General features: G+C 33.4%; 1 non-coding gene across 1 annotated transcript; it reads left to right on the top strand.

Moving 5' to 3' along the window:
• The first annotated feature begins 5518 nt into the window (after nt 1–5518).
• On the top strand, nt 5519–5623 carry Trnal-caa (transfer RNA leucine (anticodon CAA)). The gene is made up of 2 exons: nt 5519–5556; nt 5578–5623. It is a non-coding gene; the product is annotated as a tRNA-Leu (tRNA).
• The last annotated feature ends 1128 nt before the right edge of the window (nt 5624–6751 follow it).

Here is a 6751-nt window from a genome sequence, read left to right on the forward strand (position 1 = left end):
TGGACACGATACATATTACAGTAATTATACTATAATAGTACAATGGCCTTTTGTATGAGCACAAACCACAAAAGCAATGACCCATGGACCACATTTGACCTGCAGACCTGTAATTGGATCACTCATCTAGATTAATGGTCTGATCTGTTTACCATGCATCTTATAGTACTAAGTGTCTTCCCAATGGTTAACATCTTCAACTTAGAATGTCAGATATCTACAGGCTAAAATTGACAATCTTTGCCGACATGGAAATTTAAAGCATAACTAAAAACTTGTCACCTACTAACAAAGCCGAGAGTCTGTATCATTTTGTTTCCACTTATGCTTCAAAAATAACTTTTCTGAGCTGAAATGTATCTGGTCTGTGTAACTGGGCCACTCATTCATCTTCATTGGGATCTGGTCAGTCAACAATTCATATGATCTGTTTTATCAGCAATTAGACAAAATTGACAAGGCAAGATATGACAGGAAGTCTTGACTACCTTACTATGTCTGATTAAAGACATAGAGGGACCCACAATAAGGAAATTATTTTTCTCACAGTAAATATCAGACATAAAGACTGAAAAATTAAACCATTTCTTAAAGTTTCACTGGACATTTTCTTTTGTGGTGAATTTTCATCCAACAATGACATATTGCAGAAATATGAGAATAATTCTATATAAGCACAATAATGATTTCTGTATAAAGCATGCTTATCAGGTTTTAATTATGGTATTAAAATGAATTCCTTGTACAAATGATGGTTCTTATACTGAACCAACACTACCAACCACCCCTGTTTTTATACATTAGTCTTTTACATTAAAGAGCTGTTTGGAATATTTTGCTTTAACAAGGTGGCTCCATTGGTATGGGTCTTATGCATCAATAAAGTTCACTGGTATCATTACAAATGTGCATACCTGTCATCACCTGCTTAACCATTTTGATTTTGAGATCTCTGCATTTGTAGGGGACATACATGAATATATAAACCAAGTTGGCTCTTCATTTGCAGTGCAAGTTAACCATCTGAACTCCAGTGATAGTGTAACTGTGACAGGCAGTCACCTAGCAAGCCAACCCATTTATAAGCCTACCTCAAAGCAAATATAAGCCAAATCAAAGATTTAGCTTTTCTGTGAATTTACAAACATGCCTTCAATCCTCAGAATAGTAGGGTTTGTCAAAATGTGAAACAATACAGTGAGACCTAAAGCATTTTCTCTCATTTATTTAGTTGTTAACTGATTGAATCTTACCAAATCCTAGCTTTTGTCAATCATTTCAGTCTGTAAGATGACACATTAATTAGTTTACTGACCTGTACAATGGATGAAATTACAAACACTATTGTGCCTTTAAATCACAATGCTTTTAACAAAAACTTATTTTTTGTGTTTATAATTAGGGGCTATAGACTCAAATGAGTATGATATAAACAACCACCCAAACAGTATACTTTGACTTTACAAATCAATTAAATTTGTTTTTGGCATCTGGGTGTTTTGGCGCTGTTTTATATCTTTAAGGAGAAGAACACTTCCTTGTGTGACTAAAGAATTAGTGCAACAACTAAATACATTACATAACACACACTGTAAATTGAACAGAGCAGCCCACGGATGTAGAACAGATCACTTACCGTAGTGTAAAACAACCAGATTTGCTTCAGTTTTCTTCCATGAGTGCAAACTACTAAGCACGGAAAATACTGCATCTAGTCAGTTGTTTTGTTCATATTTAATGTAAACTATATCTGGCAACTAAAGCAGTTAAGGTAGATACAAGTTCTTCTTATGTATTGTTAGAACAGTTATAAAGAAATAGAGACAAACATTTTTAGTTCCATGTAAATACGTATAATGGATTAAATACTATGAATTTTTCTATGAAGATAATGAATACCCGTACAATTATGATCTTTTTAGATATTTCTGAGAGTATCTCATAGGTGAATCCTATGTTTTCTTTGAAAGAGAATAGAAATCAGTGGAAATATACAATAATAATAAATACACTGTGAAGAAAGCCTTGTTTTGAAGCATCATATGTGACCGTAAAGCCAATATTGAAATACTTGGCATACCTTCAAGATGCTGAATTTCATGAGCTCGTATGCAAACTTTTCGCGCATATTCGGTTACTTTCACAATGTGACGTCATTGTAACGACTCGGCATCCTGACTAACAGTTACTAGGTTCATTTCATGAAAAGAACAACGCAGGTTTGCGTTGCTTATACATGTAATAGCACACTAGGAAATGGCTGTGGACTGCTTTTTCAATTTTTGAAATTAATGTTGAATTCTGCCTCTTTTTGTACAATTATTGCATTAAGTTTGGAGATAATTAAATATTAATTACCAGATTTTATGATTAGAGATCAATCGTAATTTATATCAAATCACTGTTTATTCATGCATTTAGATACTTGCTGAGAGGTTTATTTGACATATTTCTTTTTACATGTTATAAAATAAATAAGATTATATGTTGAACAGATACTATTATAATGGATCGTAAATGTATTTTTGGTATTATTGCTATTGAAATAAGCATTTTCATCCATGAACGAACAGGACAGACATCTATTATAATTAGTTGATAAACCATGACCTTTTAACATTTAATGACCCTAACTCATTTAGTATTGAACTATGCTAAAATTTTTTGGGGTACAGACGAAATTCCCCAAGGAAAAAATCCCCTTAGGACAGTATCCCCTTAGGAATAAATACCTTCAGGACAGTATCTCCTTTAGGACAAAATCCACTCAGGACAGTATCTCCTTAAGACAAAATCCCCACAGGACAGTATCCCCTTAATAAATAATCCCCTCAGGAGAGTATCCCCTTAGAACAAAATTCCCACAGTACACTATCCCTTTAGGACAAAATCCCCACAGGACACTATCCCCTTAGGATAAAATCCCATCAGGACAGTATCCACTTAGGACAAAATCCCCACAAGACAGTATCCCCTTAGGACAAAATCCCATCAGGACAGTATCCCCTTAGGACAAAATCCCCACAAGACAGTATCCCCTTAGGACAAAATCCCGTCAGGACAGTATCCCCTTAGGACAAAATCCCCACAGGACAGTATCCCCTTAGGGCAAAATCCCGTCAGGACACTATCCCCGTTAGGACAAAATCTCCCCAGCAAATGAAAAACAGGACATAAACTCCTCCTCCAGTCTAATTTTGTTTTGTAACTTTCTAAAACAATACAAATATACTGGCTTATTTTGAAAGGGGATAAGGGGAAAAAGAAGAAATGTGACATAGTATCGGTATACCTCAGATTTAATTTGAATATGGAATTTCATGTTTATCCAGTAAGATTACAGCTTTGTTTTAAATACTTACATCCTAAGGAGAGAAAAAAAAAAAAGAGAAGAAATATGACATGACATGACATCAATATATCCCATATTTAATTTATGAAATTTCATGCTTATCCAATAAAAGTATGGCTTAGCTTCTAAGTACCTCCCAAAATATAACAATAAGGTCAAATATAGTAAACTCAGTACTTATGAAAAAAAAGTGACAAAACACGTGCACATGTAATTAGTTTTTATATAAAATTGATCATTATGCATCTGTATCTCCATGTCTGTTAAGATCTACCATCTAACCCTCACACTGAAGTTTAAAAATGAATAACCTGACACAGTATTCTTCGTTTCGCTATTCCCCCCCCCCCCCCGGGCAACCGCCTTTTTGGTTAAACTGGCCTTGTTAGGAGACGGTCATCTTCGCTAGCCAAGGTTACGATATCGTAACCCTCTCAGCAGATCTGTAGATAGGATTAAGATAACGGAACCTTGGCTAGCGAAGATGGTGGATAGGGCCTACTTGTAATTTACTTTTTTTTTTTCTACCTCAAAATAATGTCTTTTTCTTCTTTTTTATAACTAATAACACGATGATTTTTTTCTCTCTTAATAAATTAGACTAACAAGGTGTTTTCCGTCCTTTTTTAAATTTACATATTCCATGTCGCCACACGTCATGTCAGAAAAAAAAGAAGAAATAACATTTTTAGTTGACAGACAGCCTGTATATCGCAAGAAGCACTTTGTGACGCGGATTCTCTCAGATGAAATAAAACTCGGTACATTTGCAATTAAGGCAACGTGCAAGGTACTAACTGCTATAATCGGTACAATTAAAATAAAGAGGTTGCAACTATAGTGCAAATATTCTTTGAATAATAAAAATGTAATCAAAGAGGAATTTAGACATTTTTTAAAAATTCCAAAATAATGCAGTCTGAAAAAAAATGGCTGTAAAATCAGTTTTGTAAAATTCGCAATTTAGTATCAGCTAAATGTTTTTGATTTGACGACATTTAAATTAAACAGTAAAATATTCCTATAACAATATTATAATTTTAATCGATGCTGAGTATAAATAAATACAGACATAATATTTTAAAACAACTATTGACAGCTTCATTGTGAGTATTCTCTAAATCACTTCATTCTATAGATGATGATGATGATGATGATGATGATACTAATGTGGATTTAGTACAGTGCCTAATCTTTAGAAGCTCTGAGCACTTTATAATATTGGATACACATATAAAAACTGCAAGATTACAAAAACAAACACCATGAAATTACAAAACAGAAACACGCTGGCAATAAATTAGTAAGCCTTAAATTCTGTTCTTTTAGCTGAAAAAGGTGAGTTTTAAGAGAATGTAAGAAATCATAAATGTCATATAATTAGCTTGTAGAACATTTGTTATATTAAATGCTACACATTCCACGATGAAAAGATGTGTATTCACTGCATAAACATGTTTAGTTCATAGATGGAATTTAGCATGCCAGCGATTTGATTAACATTTAAGAATTTCCAATTTTTATGATTCAGAAAATCTTTTTACTGTAGTTTCATCCCATTTATTTTAATTTTACCGGTTATAGCGGTTGCTGTCTTGCATGATGTAGAAAGAAAAACAAAAATATGGTGACCCCGGGAGGCTGAATAGTACAATACGCTTGCCTTTACAAATCAATGACATCTCACGTCTGTGCCCGTAAGTTCGAGTACCAACGTTTAGTTTTCATGAGCAAGTATCCGCGGTACAACATGCACCTCACAAAGTATATTAGGCTGCGCCGCCATTAGCCTCGCACTCGCCGTTAACTTTTTTTTTCTTCTTCAAATTAGAAAAGTCTGCTGTGATTGAACAAAGTTTGGTTTAAAATTTGCAAGGTTTACAGGGATGAAATAATCATCAGCTGTATAGTAGCTGTGCCAGGTAAATAAATTCGAAGAACCGGACGCGATTCATAATGAACCTGAGTCAGACTATATTATTAGAATCTTATTGTTTGCAAAACAAATATATGCTAGTTGGACAGATATAAATTCAGTCATCTTACAGCAAAACCGTTAAGAATATATAGCATTTCTTTGACACACTTTGTCACGTATAAAGATTTAGTCGAGGAGTAGGGTTAGCAAGATTCATATAGGCATTGATCAGCGATAAGTGTATCAAAGTCAGATTGGCCGAGTGGTCTAAGGCGCCAGACTCAAGGTATACAACCTATAAGGAGTGATCTGGTCCACAAATGTGGGCGTGGGTTCGAACCCCACATCTGACATATAATTTTGTTTTTTCTTTCTTTCTTATTTTAAATTCTTATTTACTTTCCGGCATTTTATTGTTTTAATACAATTATTAGCAGTTTTATGTTACACACGTCTTTTATCCATTATTTTTATTTTATTGTACTCGTAATAGGATAACGCACAGGGGCTCGTTACAAAGAAAATTTGGAGTATCCGTCCTTGAATCAACGGATGGGGGTACTAACCTGTAACAATAGTGTTATATTGTTACAGGTTAGAACCCCCATCCCTTGATTCAAGGACGGATACTCCAAATTTTCCTTGTAACGAGCCCATGTGGGCTAACGTCTAGGTCGGGAATCCGATCCAAAGGCCATCTTACAATCGAAAATATTAATCTAGCAAAAAAATTAGGGGCAATAAATATGATATATTTAATACAGGAAATCATATACGCATACGCACACATGCATATAGCATGCACTCTCTTAGATACACGATTAACAAGTACAAAATTTATAGGGGATGTAGGCTTTAACTGATATTAAAGTACTTCCATGGTTTCATTGTAACACACAAAATTAACGAAAAGCAAGAAGGAATGGGATTATTACATAATTTATAATCATTATTCAGGCCCAAGTTTGACTAAGTTTGTCCTTTAATTTTATTCTAGTTGTGTATCTTTAAATGTTCTTGAATATGTCCCTTCCTTTTCTTTTGTTTTATTTTTTCTTAAAAATGAAAGCATTGTGCTTATTGAATCTACAAATATAAAAATCATATTTGGACAAAATAAGCGTTTTGTGGACAAATATACAATATTTGTGCAGCAAGGTTCAAAATGTTTCACGTAATGCTAGCAAAAGTTTGCAGTATTATCGTAATCACGAAATAGATGTTCAGTACTTTTGTTCTCACTGTGTCGGCGTCTAAAATGTTAATTCGTTAAAAAATTCCACGTGATTAAAAAATAAGTATATATATATATATATATACATATATATATATATATATATATATATATATATATATATATATATATATATATATATATATATATATATATTACCTGGTTCTTATACATCGATTGATAAATAAATCATCCATAATAGCTCTAACACGCTGCCATAGTTTACTCGGTACAAAATGTTTTTACT

The sequence above is a fragment of the Sinohyriopsis cumingii genome, chromosome 5 (assembly GCF_028554795.1).
Source record: "Sinohyriopsis cumingii isolate HCF-2022 chromosome 5, ASM2855479v2, whole genome shotgun sequence".
Classification (NCBI taxonomy): domain Eukaryota; kingdom Metazoa; phylum Mollusca; class Bivalvia; order Unionida; family Unionidae; genus Sinohyriopsis; species Sinohyriopsis cumingii.